The sequence below is a fragment of the Accipiter gentilis genome, chromosome 2 (assembly GCF_929443795.1).
Source record: "Accipiter gentilis chromosome 2, bAccGen1.1, whole genome shotgun sequence".
Taxonomy (NCBI): Eukaryota; Metazoa; Chordata; class Aves; order Accipitriformes; family Accipitridae; genus Astur; species Astur gentilis.
The window spans coordinates 7,427,341-7,440,636 of NC_064881.1; the positions used below are offsets into that span (position 1 = coordinate 7,427,341).

General features: G+C 41.4%; 1 protein-coding gene across 2 annotated transcripts in view; it reads right to left on the bottom strand.

Annotated features, from left to right (window-relative positions):
- The window catches only part of KLHL14 (kelch like family member 14), a 64,776-nt gene that overhangs the window by 46,814 nt on the left and 4,666 nt on the right, over nucleotides 1–13,296 (bottom strand). The gene's annotated exons all lie outside the window — the stretch shown is intronic.

Below are 13,296 nucleotides of genomic sequence, written 5' to 3' on the forward strand. Positions count from 1 at the left end.
TGATCCAGCGGCATGAACCTGCTCAACTGTGCAAAGTCACTCTAATTCCCTCCCTCTGTTTTTCTACCTTCTCCCCCAGGGGGCAACCACTGAAAGGAGTGACTACCCACCCATCAAGAGCTGGCAATTCGCTGCTATTAACCGTGACCGTGATTCCCAATCTGCCTGGCAGTTCTTAAGAACAGGACTGCAATGTCTCATATGCAGTAAAAGCGGTTATCTGCACCCTGGCCTCCAACGCTCCACCTGATGAATGTACGATTTCTTTCCAACATTAAGGGATTTAGCACAATTGTAAGTGAAAAGGGGAGGGGAGACCCAGACCCCCAGATGAGCCCTGATGCTTTAATAGTCAATTCGCATATAATTGAACTTTCATCAGTTATACTAAGCTTGGGTGTGATAATGCTGAGATAAAGGCTCAAAATGTTCCCGTGAAGCAGGAAGGTGACGTAGCCTAGAAAAAATGCATCGATATGAACGAATGCGCAGGGGGATCATGCATTTGATGGAAAGCACCTGTGCCAAACACCAACGTTTTTCCAAGCGCAACAACATCACTGTAGCAACCGGTGTATCATTCCGCAGCAAACACTCCTGGACAGGAAAGGTACATACTGCCAGGAACCAAAGCCCACCGCCACAACTGCATGCGGCGGGGTCAAGCTGCCACCCAGGAGCTCCAACCTCAGCAGTGCACTCCGGCAGCGGGTGCCTTACTGCTGAGGCACACCAGTGGCTTAGCTCCAACCACTACCTAGAATGAGTCATGGGGAACCACCAATCCACATTTGCATCAGGATTTCATCCTCTCTTGAGAAGATTGGGTAGAATGAACTAGGTGGTGCCGTAGACAGGCACTACCCAAAAGGAACCTCCTTCAGGAAGGGAGCACGCAGCTGAAGGCTTGATCCACATGACGCTTAGGAATAAAACCTTTCAAATGGTTATCCAAAAGATAACTACAGACTGCAGATACATCTGTCACAAGGATGGCCAGGGAATTATCTGGCAGATAGCCTTGTTTGTTTGTTTTTAAACGGACTTAGGGCTCAAGGAAGGCCCTGAATTGATGGTGGAGGAAACAAAACCATCACTGCAGGGGCAGGAGCTACACCACGGGGGCAGTGACACTGTCCCACGCTGTCCTACTCCCCTGCTTCACTCCCGACTTGGGGGGAGCCCCTGCGGTCCTTCAGTCTTTCTGACAAGCCAGCCTTTGACCTCTGCACTGAACCTGCTATGTACTGTCAAATGATGACTGTTACCTGCCCACCAGACTGTATCTGTTTAGGATATCAGGAACCGTCTCATGATCAATGTCGGCACAGACTCCACTCAGTGAGACCAAGCTCTGGGAAAAGCTTTCATAAGCATTGCCAGCATCTTGAAACGTTCAATCTCCCGAGCAAAGTTTTTAATGAGAGAACATTTGATAAAAACTATGCAACACAGAGTATGATAAACTATTTTTGGTATGAGTTAGGGATGACTGCACATGTAACAAGTGGCAGAGCAAACCAGAGCCATAAGTCAGTTATGCATGGCCATCCCTAACAATAGAGAATAAATTGTTTATTCCAACCCTCTTGTGTTGTATGTTATATCACAATCAACTCCCTGTGTATTGTAAAATTCAGAATGCCCTTGCAAGGTTTACTTGATAAAGGAGTTTATTTTGATTTTCATCTTTCATCTGTAAAACTCCCTTCTAACTCCAAAGCACTGTGAAAAACCAATGAATGGCCAAGGCTCAATAGTTAAGGTGAAGAATGAAATGTCAGATATAACTCTGAGTTTCCAGACTTTGGCAGCTGCAACTATCCTTAACATTACTTTTTCAGCTAAACAATCTGAGAAGCTACTGTTTCTTGAGAAGGAGCAGCACTGCTATATGGGAAAGTTTTAAAAATATTTAGTATTTTTACATGTTTAAAATGGGAAGTAGCATGAACAGAAGCCCTTAATAAATGTTTAGTAAGAACTTCTTAGCCAGCACAGTATCTACCAAGAGCACAGGGAACTCTTACATGGCAAAGCAGAGATCGGTTTTTTTACTCAAAGTATCCAATTCATCTATACTGAGAGCATTTCCAGTGAACCAAGTAAAGATAATAAGTGACTAAAGATATGCATATTTTAAACCGATGTGTTTTCTTGGAGCCAATTCTGCTTTTTAAGTTTTGGTGTGAATTGCTACATTTCAGGTTTTGAAAAAACATTTTCTTTATTACATTATATTTGTGTCTCATATTGCACTGAGCAGTACTGTTAAAATCTTATAGCACATCTTAAAATATGAAAGACATGGAAATGATCACTGCTTATATGCAGAAGACTTTTCCAAATATTAATAAAAATGTAAGTCAGTAAAACAGTATGATGAAGGCAGGATTTAAAAACATGTGTAATACCTTAGCAATTTAAAGTTTCTCCCTTTCTTGCATTATTACATGTTTGCTATTTGGATAACTCAAGATTACCATGTGAAACACACTGCATTACATCTGAAACACTCTCTTTTCATAGTCCTTATTTCACAGCGTAATACAATATTCACTTACATACTGTGGTTCACAGTGTCCCTAGGACGGCTACTGTGATCATCTTGTGTTCAATTAACAGCAGTGGGTCCTGGTCAGGGAAGGCTAAAATAATGTTAACTGTAACCAGGCAGGCTGACGTCTTGACAAAAAGCTGAGATAAACTTAGCCATATCTTATCGCAGAAGTATTTCTTGTACCTAGAATCCAAAACTCTAGTTCTCATTGAGGAACATACACCTGTTATTATTCTGCACACACTTTGCAGTTTCTGTTCTGCAAAGATTTTAAAACATTTAATTCACCTTAATTAAGTTCCAGGGTATCCCATGTGGTGTGAAATTTATTTTGTCTACTTACAAGACTGGAAACCAAAGTATATTTTAAAGTCAACATTTTCAAACTTGTATCATCTCCTTCAGGCACACAAACCTAGGAATTTGAGAACTATGTGCCTTCATTTTTAGCGATGTTGAATATCCACCAACATACCTAAATCCTAGTCACTTCAAAGGTAGCAGCAGATGTGCATCAGCTCTGAAACTCAGGTGACTAGTCCATAGGCAAAACTAACCTTGAATACACAAGACAAAACACTGAGCCCAAGGGAGTTTATCAACTCACAAGGAACCAATAGAAAAGACAGTAACAGACCTCAATACTCCTGACAACCACTGCCTCCCAAAGGTCTTTTGCAACCTTGATAGCCTCATGTTAATGGAAAATGCATGAGTGGGAAATACTCTTCTTGTACGTTGTTTTTCTTTATTAGCATATCTATAAATCTTGCACTGATGGGTCTTCTTTATCTGGGCAGTCAGTAGAAGTTCATTCTACCAAGGCTGGCAAGAATACAAGCCCCACCAACAACAGGTTTGCTCCAGACTCTTCCAGTTTTTAAGCAACGCAATAAGGCTCCCCTCCCTGCATTAGCAAATGCAAAGAAATGGAAAGAATAAAACAATGAAGTGGCAATCCTGTGGTTCTTAATGCATTCGGTGTAGTGTTACACATCAGAAAGAAAACTGCATCTTAGACATAGAGGTGATCATAGTAATCGATGGGAAAAAAAAAAAAAAAAAGAAGTCTATCCAACTATACTTTCCTTGTAACCCAGGACTATAATAAAACGAAAAACCTGGATCATTAATTCTCTTTTAATATAGGCTATCACCATGGCTTTGAGTACACAGGGAGCCAGGTGGCTCTTCAGACCAGGGACCTCATAGACATGGGATGCCTCACTCCTGCTTGAGTGCTGACCTTAAACACAGCAGAGCCAAATTGAACTTCAGGTATTTGCTCACTGAACTCAGGTGTAAACAAAACCAGCCAGAAGACCAGCCCAGGTTCAGCAAGAGCAGGTGAATGGGTGATGAATTTTACTTAAATCCACAAATCTCATTACATCAAAGCCTTTGAGAAATGGGAGGCCGACACATAGTGATACTGTCAAAGCAAAATGTAGCAAGAATCTCAGAAAAAGTGGCTATATTAACCTGCAGCAGAAACAAAATATTGCAGTGAGGTTTAGATACCAGTCTAAAGGTAATAGACAAAGAGATAAAATAGACTGTCCCAATCAGCATTTCAGTTGCAGACCTTTTGTTTCTTAACACTTAATTTAATCTTCAGAAACCAGGACAGTCCTTAGCAACCTTTTTCTTCTAAAAAGGCATGTGAAGGAGTGTTGTGTCCAACAAAAAATGTAATGGAGAATCTAGTTGCAGTCTGCAAATCTGAACTGATGCTGCAGGCATCCATTGGTGCGTGACTGAAGAAACTGTTTTGCCATCACAGAACATGTGATGAGATCTTCGACAATTACCTTCCCTGCTCCTGGGTAGGTGTCGTGGTTTAACCCCAGCCACCAACTAAGCTCCATGCAGCTGCTCACTCACTCCCCCCCCCCCCCCGCCCAGTGGGATGGGGGAGAGAAGCAGGAAAAAAAAGTAAAACTCGTGGGTTGAGATAAGTCCAGTTTGGGTCAGCTGTCCTGGCTGTGTGTCCCCTTCCAACTTCTTGTGCCCCTCCAGCCTTCTTGCTGGCTGGGCATCAGAAGCTGAAAAATCCTTGACTTTAGACTAAACATTACTTAGCCACAACTGAAAACATCAGTGTTATCAACATTCTTCTCATACTGAACTCAAAACACAGCACTGTACCAGCTACTAGGAAGACAGTTAACTCCATCCCAGTTGAAAGCAGGACAGTAGGCATTTCAGTGCAACAAAAGTGTCATATGAAAACTTCTGATTTCCATGGATTTTGGCTTCCACAGTTGACTGCAAAGATAGCCATGATTAGTATGTTTAATAGAAAATATCATTATCCAGGAGTTTAACTGTGAACTTGACGAAAGCCTTAAGATACAATGTAAACTTTATTTTGGATGGAGAAATTTTGTGAGGTTTTGTTATCACATAAGAAGAATTTATGAACATCACAACCTATAGGTAAATAGGCATCCAGAATCTCTTCCTAATCCTACAACACTGCCAGGCAAAGGACCTGAGCTCTCACAGCCACCAGACCAAGTCCTGCAGATCAGACTTCTGCTGGACCTCTGACCCACCAGGATAGCTTTCTCCTTATAGGCAAAGTATAGACCTAAAAGAGTATCTCGATTTTGTCAAAACCTAAAGCATGCTGAGGTCTCTTGCAAATTATGACCAAGAAATTATTTAGTTCTTAGGGTCAAAATATGCTCAAACATATGCTGAATGTATGAATGTTACTTTATGAATGGATTTTTGTGACTCTTCTAAGGCACACCTGATGTCCAAGGCACACTTGAAAGAATGTGAAAAAACTTTCTATTAATACTGTACCTGAAAACCAGTCTTATCATTCACTTCAGTGCCATGAAGATTTTGGGTTTCATCTTTTCATCCTCAATGTGGGCAAGCTTAGCAGAAGGCCCTGAGTAGAAGTGTTCATTGCAGCAGAGCTCACCACACTGTTCACTGAAGAGGTTCAGTGATGCCCAAAAGAAACCTGCTCTCCTGCTCATTTAATACATGTTGCTGACCACTTACAGACTGAAGTTTAGGAACATAAATACTAAGTTGGGAATGATTCGCTGCAGACATTGATTGTTGGTTTTGTCCTCTGACTCTACTAGAATTTCTTTTTATTTTTGTCCAATGCATTTTTTTAAATAAACGCATAGAAAAAAGGAGAGTTACTGTTTGCTCCAACAACAATCTTTCCTTTTCTATCTAAAAAGCAGAAGTCTAAAGGTAAGTGAATAATTTGTCTGACAAGCCACACTTAACTGTTGCAGTTATCTGATATGCTAAACTTTCCTTTATTTCTACAGTAGCCAAACAATTTTCCATCCCCTGTATTAAAATAACTTAGAATCTGTTTTGAGCTATAAATACCCATTTTTTCTTTATGAATCCAATCCCACTGCCATTACTAGTTTAGAATGGTCTCTGAGTAAATCTTGAAGAGTTAGGATATTTTTTTAGCTGGAAGATTTTTAAAGAGAACATCCCTTCCTTTTGGGAAAAGAGCCTCTGGGCTAACAGGTAGCTTAGGGGTGGACAACTATCCTGAAAGACTGGCATCTACCATCAGCGTTCCTTTGGGAGGAACACAAAGGAATGTCCTTCTCATCGTTGTCTCCTGGTATTACCAGTATATTCTTCATGTTGACAGGAGACTGGTACAGTTCCCCAGAAAGATGCCCAGTACCTTTCCCATATGGAGTCCTGCCAAGGTTGCTGTATTCACACACAACACTGTTGTTCCTTACAGCTTAAGACAGGCTTACATAGATGTGTTGCCTATATGAGATCATGAATAGTACTTCTATAGTGACAATATCTACACAAATAGATCATTTGAACACGAGTCTTCAAATTCTCTGAGATCTGAATGATAAAGATATCCTTACTAGCCACACAGTGAGTATCTGAAGCATTATAAGGGATTTGAATCAAAGGAATTTTACTAGCAAAGCTTATATTGGTAAACAAGTCACAAAACCTCCCATGTCATGAATCTTATTGGCAAAACTACGTAAACAACTGATTTTCCATACTGTTGGAAGTTCTGAAAAAAACTTGAAGAAATTCCCTTTATCCTGAATACTTTTAAAAGTTAAACTAAAGAAAATGTCAAAGCTAGATACTTTTGCAATTTTCCTTCCCTTCCCCACCTCTTTTTTTTGTTGTTGTTTTAGGCAGAGGTGGTAAAATGGAAATGTTCATAGAATGCTTCAGGGTGGCCAAATCCTCCTTTTCCCCCTAGGAAATTTCAATCAATTTTTCTTTTTGATTTTCAGACTGTAAAAAGTCAAGAAGGTCCTTTTTTTGTTTGATTCTCTATCGGAAGTCCATGATGACAGGAGGTCTCTGCATCAGAGGCTGTGTTCTCCCCAACTGAGGCTCCTTTTCCTTAGGAAGCTGAGGAGAAGAAACACAACTTGCTGCTGCATCACCCAAGCTATGACTGGTTACCTTTTCCACTGCCTTTTTTTTTTTCTGAAAGGAGGCGGCAGTCAGGGAAGGCAGGAAGAACCAACTGTGGCACCAACTCCTATTTACTTCCAGCTTCATTGCAAACCGTCTGCTTCCATTGAACTTGGCAGCTGATAATATTTGCTCAAAGTTTATTGTCTGCTTTCCAAGAATACAGCAAGAAGTGTTGACTGCTAAGTACTAGGCATGACAGTCTTTAAAGAAAATTTCAGGGAGGCAGCAAATACGAAAAATGATGCCAGGAAGTATCAACTAATGGATTTCAACTTCCGATCTTCTTTGATTTCTTTAGGTGGTCCTGTAATACCAGACAGGATCTGTTTCAACAAAATCAGTGACAGAGATGTTTACAGAGCGTGGAGTCCAGCTCAAAATTTTTGTTCAAGGTTTCCTATTAACTTCCCTCCTCAATTTTTCCAGGCCACACTATGCAAAGGATAATAACAAACTTTGCTCTGATTTAGGAAACTGCTGATTTTTAAAACACGGGAGTTGTTTGAAAAGATAAAGCGGTGTTTTTACAGATCATAAGGATTTTTCTTCTGTAACGCGAGTTTAACAGAACCAAAGCTTTTTTCCTGGCAAACTATTTTCTGTTGATTTTGTGTTCTACGTTTGCTGTCCTCACTCCCCTTGCCCCCAAGGCTCACTGTACTTTCTCTTCAAGAACAAATCCAAACAATTACACTGTTGCAGCTCTGTTCCATTTACTGCTCAGCAGTTACAGACTCAGAACCTCCATATTCTTCTGCTATAAGGAAAAAACTATAGCGACCCCAGGCCACAGCCTGCCTTCAAAGACCCTCTCCTTTCCATCACTTCTCTCCACGTGACAGGGATGCACATCAGGCAGAGAGTGAACAGAAAAGCTTCAGACAGGGCACACAGGCAGCCAAGACAGGTGTGTGTGATGCTCACCATGATCCTACAGCACTCCAAAAGGTACACCCTAAGTAAAAACCATAGCAGGAGGACTTTGTTTGAGAGGGAACTTCCTTAACTAGGAGGCTCCGCAACACCTGTGATCTATGTTCTCCCTGACATGACAGTCTTGGATCGTGTTGCCGAAGCACGGGCAAGAACAGCACAGGACCTCATGGGAGACAGCTCCACTCTTTTAGGGACCTGCAGGATTTGTAAATGAGCTGCACAGACTGTTGCAGGTGGTGGAAAGGGGCATTTTTGCTGAAGTACAGTATTTGAGGAAGAAATTCCCATTCTGCCAGGCACTTTGCTCTCAGTTTGAGTAGCTTAGTAAGATTATTTTTTTAAACTTAGTTTTCCCTCTAGAACGAGGCGGCTTGAAATCCAATGAAAGATTTCCCTCTTGGAAAAAGAGTTTGGAGATGCAGATACTTGAAGCTGCTTCAAGTGCTAAAAAGGACAAGGTGACGGAAAGCCAAGGAGCAGCACAGCCCAACCAGCTGCAGCAGCCTCTGGAGGACCACGGTGAGAGGTCTGGAGCCTTCGGCATTGGTGTGTGCGAGGTAGGGAGCCTGGTGGAAGGGGCACTGACGGGCCGGGGGCCATGGTAGGAGGGGATTCAAGAGAAGGGACAGGCGGAGGTGAAGCTCAGGTACGTTGGATCTGGGGAAAAGCCCTATCTGGCAGAGTGGCCTGGGAGCAAGGACAAGCCTGTGAGGCAGACTGGTAAGGGAAAATGAGCAGTTTGGTCATTCAAAAGAGGCTTTGAAGTAGGGGATTTTGAAATTCTGGAGCAAGGCAGGCAGGAGGTGGGGAAAGAGCTGGAGGTATCAGGACTATGTGTTGCCTAAGGACATAAATCAGCAGTTCACAAAGGAGACTATCCCAACTAGTGCCTCTGACCAGGACGCTGGCTGGCAGGGCAAGGGGAGTATCTGCACATGGTACTTGGCACCCCTTCCTCATCTACAGCTGTTAGCTGGAAAGACAGTTGTCCAGAAGAAAGGCCATTAAATGCTCTTCATAAATTATGTTTCTCCTAACAAGTGCTGTAACTGGGCCAAGAAACTGGCTACCACCTATGCCACCACAGCTCTCAAGGATTTTACCGGCCAGGACATACATGTCTTTAAGAAGGCTCCCAATGACTGTCCTGACCCACAGCAGTCCTTTTAGGACAAAGGTGCTGCCTCCCACCATAACCTGAGCTCCAGGCCTCCCTCCTTCTTCGATACTCAACATCTCTCCACTTACGCTTCAGCACTAGCCTGTCTCCAAAGGCAAATGAACGCACATAAGGCAAGTAAGGCAAGTAGGTGAGACTAACTAGGATTAAACTGACTACAGGTCTGTGGTTCACTTCCCCGCAGCCTCTAATGTGTCAGTCTCCCTTCTGCAGCTCAGCTGAGAGAGTCCTGGCACAGGTACAATTTTCCTGATATTAATTCAAGCACGTAAGACCTGATCAAAAGCCCACTAAAATAAGCCAGAGCCTCACATTCACTTCATCCACACCGTAATGCAAATGTTAATAATTCTCATACATTTTAAGGCATGTTTTTTTTTATCTGGATGTTAATTTGGGGCCTGAAATATTTCTCACTTGCAATTAAACCTGAGTAGGAATATTAGTTTAAAAATCCAAATATTGGTGTCAGGACCACAAAGGGACAGGCAGGTGGCTGTTACTAGAACACACAACAATGTATTTCAGTGAAAAAATACGCAATTTTTTTTACAACCCCCAAACATGCCCTACTGAGATCCTACAAAAATGGCAGCAGAAAAAGAAGTCAGATTGAACTACAGTCTGTGAGATTTGTAGACAAAATAGTATATTCAAGAAGGAAATTATTTAATTGCCAAGGGATGTAGCCAGTTTCTTCAAATTTTTAATCTCCTCTGTAGAAAGTAAAACAGACTGGGTATATGTCTTCCACATAAATGCTAGCATCTCATGCTGTTTAGCACTTTACATTTTCCTTCTTCATCAACAGTTACCACCTCCCTACTGAGTGAAAACTGGTCATATCTTCTTCATCACCTGTCACTGTTTAATTTGCTGTCACTTTCACTAATATTGCCTAACACCAAACAGTCTTGATGACACCCTCTCACTGCTGAAATTAAAGAAAAATAAAACCCTCTACAATTAGCTTCAGCAGGACCAGAATTTGCACTTCTAACCTCCCCAAGGTCCAGTAGTCCAGGGGACAAAAGTATAGAAAAACAGCTGGGTCTCTACATGCTGGGACTTCGCTGAACCCAGAGAATCACACAGTCAGGCTTAGCCTTCTTATCTCTTTGTCTTTTTATTTTCCTCCTTTCTTTTACTCTTCAATTCGGTATTTCCTGCCTATGCCTTTTCCCATCTCAGGTCAGTTGATTGATCCCCATCCACTTTTCCTCTCCCACATCTGAAATAGCTTTTCCAGAAACAGAAATACTCGGCTGTTATTGACAACAGATGCTGTTTCTGCCAAGAATTGGGGGGGGGGTGTGTCCCCCTTTTGTTTCATTTCCTCTCTTCTTTTTATCTGCCAGGGTCTTTTTTGTTTTGTGTGCGTCTTTTCCTGTCTGGTATCCTATTCTTTCACTTTTCTTCTTTCAAGACTGTTCTCCTCTCCCCTTTTCACTCATTTGTAAGTCCTTGCTTCTGCTACTTACGTCCTGGGGTATCTCAAATACTTTCTTTTTCTGCATTTCCCCCTCTCTCCCAGCTTTACTTTCCTCACTCCCCTCTGCCTCCAGGTACCTGATGCAACTGTACAGACACCTAACTGCTGCTCTGCCTGCAAATCCTGGAAGGAGCTGACCAGCCCAAACACCCACTGATGTCGAGAGGAGCTGCATGTGTCCTGCAGCCAACAACAATTCCCAGGCCATAAGGGGCTGCCTCTTCCCACCCAGCCTACCTTCTCATGTCTGCCTGGAACAGAAGTCTTTGTAAATAGTTACAGGAGAGCAAAACCATAAAATCATGGAAATGTTCTATAAAAAGGCAACAATATTTAGGTAAAACATTTAATAATAAGCTCCATAATTTAAATTTTTTTTCTATAATGCTCCATTCTCTGTCTACAGCTACATTGTGCTTTAGCACAAGCAAAATTAAAGTTAAAAGCTAGGCATTTCATAGCAGTGATGTGTTTTTAACCATTTTCATTGTTGCAAGTAAACATGCAAGCAATAATAATTCTCATTAGCTCACTCATCTTTTAAAGTGAAAATCTTTCCAGCAACACAGGAATGTTCTAACCCAGAACTTTTTAAAAATTGAAAACATATACCGTGTATTATGTAAAATATATTATATTACACAATAAAGCACAGAGACATTTTAATCAACTCAATACTCTAGTGAAGTCCCGAGAGTCAAATAAATAACAGGAAGACGAGCATTCCTCTAAATAAATGCATTTTCTTCCCAGAACTACAGAAAACATGACACAGCACAGAGTTACCTGTGTCCCTCAGGGACAGACAAACATCACTTAAGCCTAATGTTCAGGGTCACCATAATGGGCCCAACCCGTTCCGTGCTGAAATCAACTGGGATTTTTCCTCCTGATGTCAAAAATGGACTGTGCCTCAAGAGGCTTTAATAGCGGCTTGTGTGCTGAGGCCCTACTGTAGGTGAGGATCACAGAGGCCAGAAAGGTCCACCATTAACCTGGAAAAGGGAGATCAAAGTCAACAGGATTACTAACTTTTTGCTTAGAGTTGAGCATCTGATCAAATGCCAGATCAGAGTCAAAACGCCCACCCTCTGCGATAAAGTCCTAAACCTCAGAGTGCACAGCAAGGTTCACAAGTCAGGAACATCATTCCTCAACTTTTTAAATGACGATCATTTAGTTGCTGTACTTTGAAAAATAATTTTACAAAAATGCATGAGGGCGTTGAAGTGTTACCTTCTCTCAGGAAAATTCGGGGGGGGGGGGGGGGGGGGGGGAAATTGCTCTCCCTGCAGGTAAACAGCATTTTTCACTGCAGCACAAAAGACAACCCGGGTACCTACTAGCCCCAGCACCACTTGCGCTGCAGGATCTGTATTTGTAGCACAAACTTTGTAAGTAACTCTGTTCATAGTGCACAGACTGGCTCTTATGATCCAAAATCGCTTTCCTCTAGCCCTGATAACAGCAAAAACTTGTGTTTGCAGAAAAGCGAGCATGTGTGATTTACCACATAAAGGACAAGCTTAAAGAAAGAACCAGCACTGTCTTTCCAGTTACATTTCAGAGGAGAATCACCGTTATTTCGAGCTTCCCATTATACTAATCTTGTTTAAGAAATTAAGTAGCCCCAATTCCAAAGTTCTCCAAAGTGGTAGTGTGCGTATGGATATGTACATATGTATGTGTACACGCTTTTTTTTTTAAAGTAGCCTGTTACAAAAAAAATACGTTCTTTTTAAAAATGTAGAGAAGTTACTGGCAAGTTCTAATCCTGAGCGCGATTCTCCTAATTTCTTCAACATGCAGTAAGCAGGTGGCTATGGCACTGTGCTGCTTGTATTTCTCACCAACCCATACTGTACTGTGCAGTATATATTATACTGTACAACAGAAACAGTTAATCTCTTTCTAAAGACATGTGAACCTTTTGTGAATGACCTTTCATTAAACTTTAAATTCCAAATTACGAAGGTCACCATTGCTCACAGAAAAGGTAGTCAAAGTTTTGACGTCCTTTTCTGTGTAGCAATTTTTATCTATTTGCACACATACTGTTAGTTACTTTAAAGATCTCCTTCTGCAAATTAGTAACTTAAGAAACTCTTCACAGATTTTGTTCCTTAAAATACAATTTTACTGAATGAATGTCAACCTGTCAAAATTGCACCTTTAGAGAAACTATGAGTAACAAGAAGGGCAAGTCTGGAAATCCGTATAGTTTTGGGTGTGCTTTTGTTTCTTCGTTCATGTTTAAGGAGGCATTTGTACACTTAGGCAGCCTGATGAAATCTTAAAATGATTAAGATTCAAAGACGGGCCTTCGTGACCTTTATGAATTCCCAGGAATATCAACCAAGACCCAAAATGAAAATATACCTATTGTATGCTATATCACAGAACGTTTCAACATCTCCAACATTTTAACATTTTGAGTAAGTTTTAATGCCTGCTTATAAATAAGAGAAATCAAAATGGTTTTGCTCCAATTTCACTGCCACCAAAGAACCCAACCAAGAGAAGCTAGTTACGATTCCATCATTAAACACACGTTAAAGTTGGGAAGGTGATGGTATATTTTCACCCGCTACAGTTAAGGGTCTCTGAAATACCACTGTCTGCACAGGCGTGCAGACCTATTACAAACAAAAAACGTGGTAT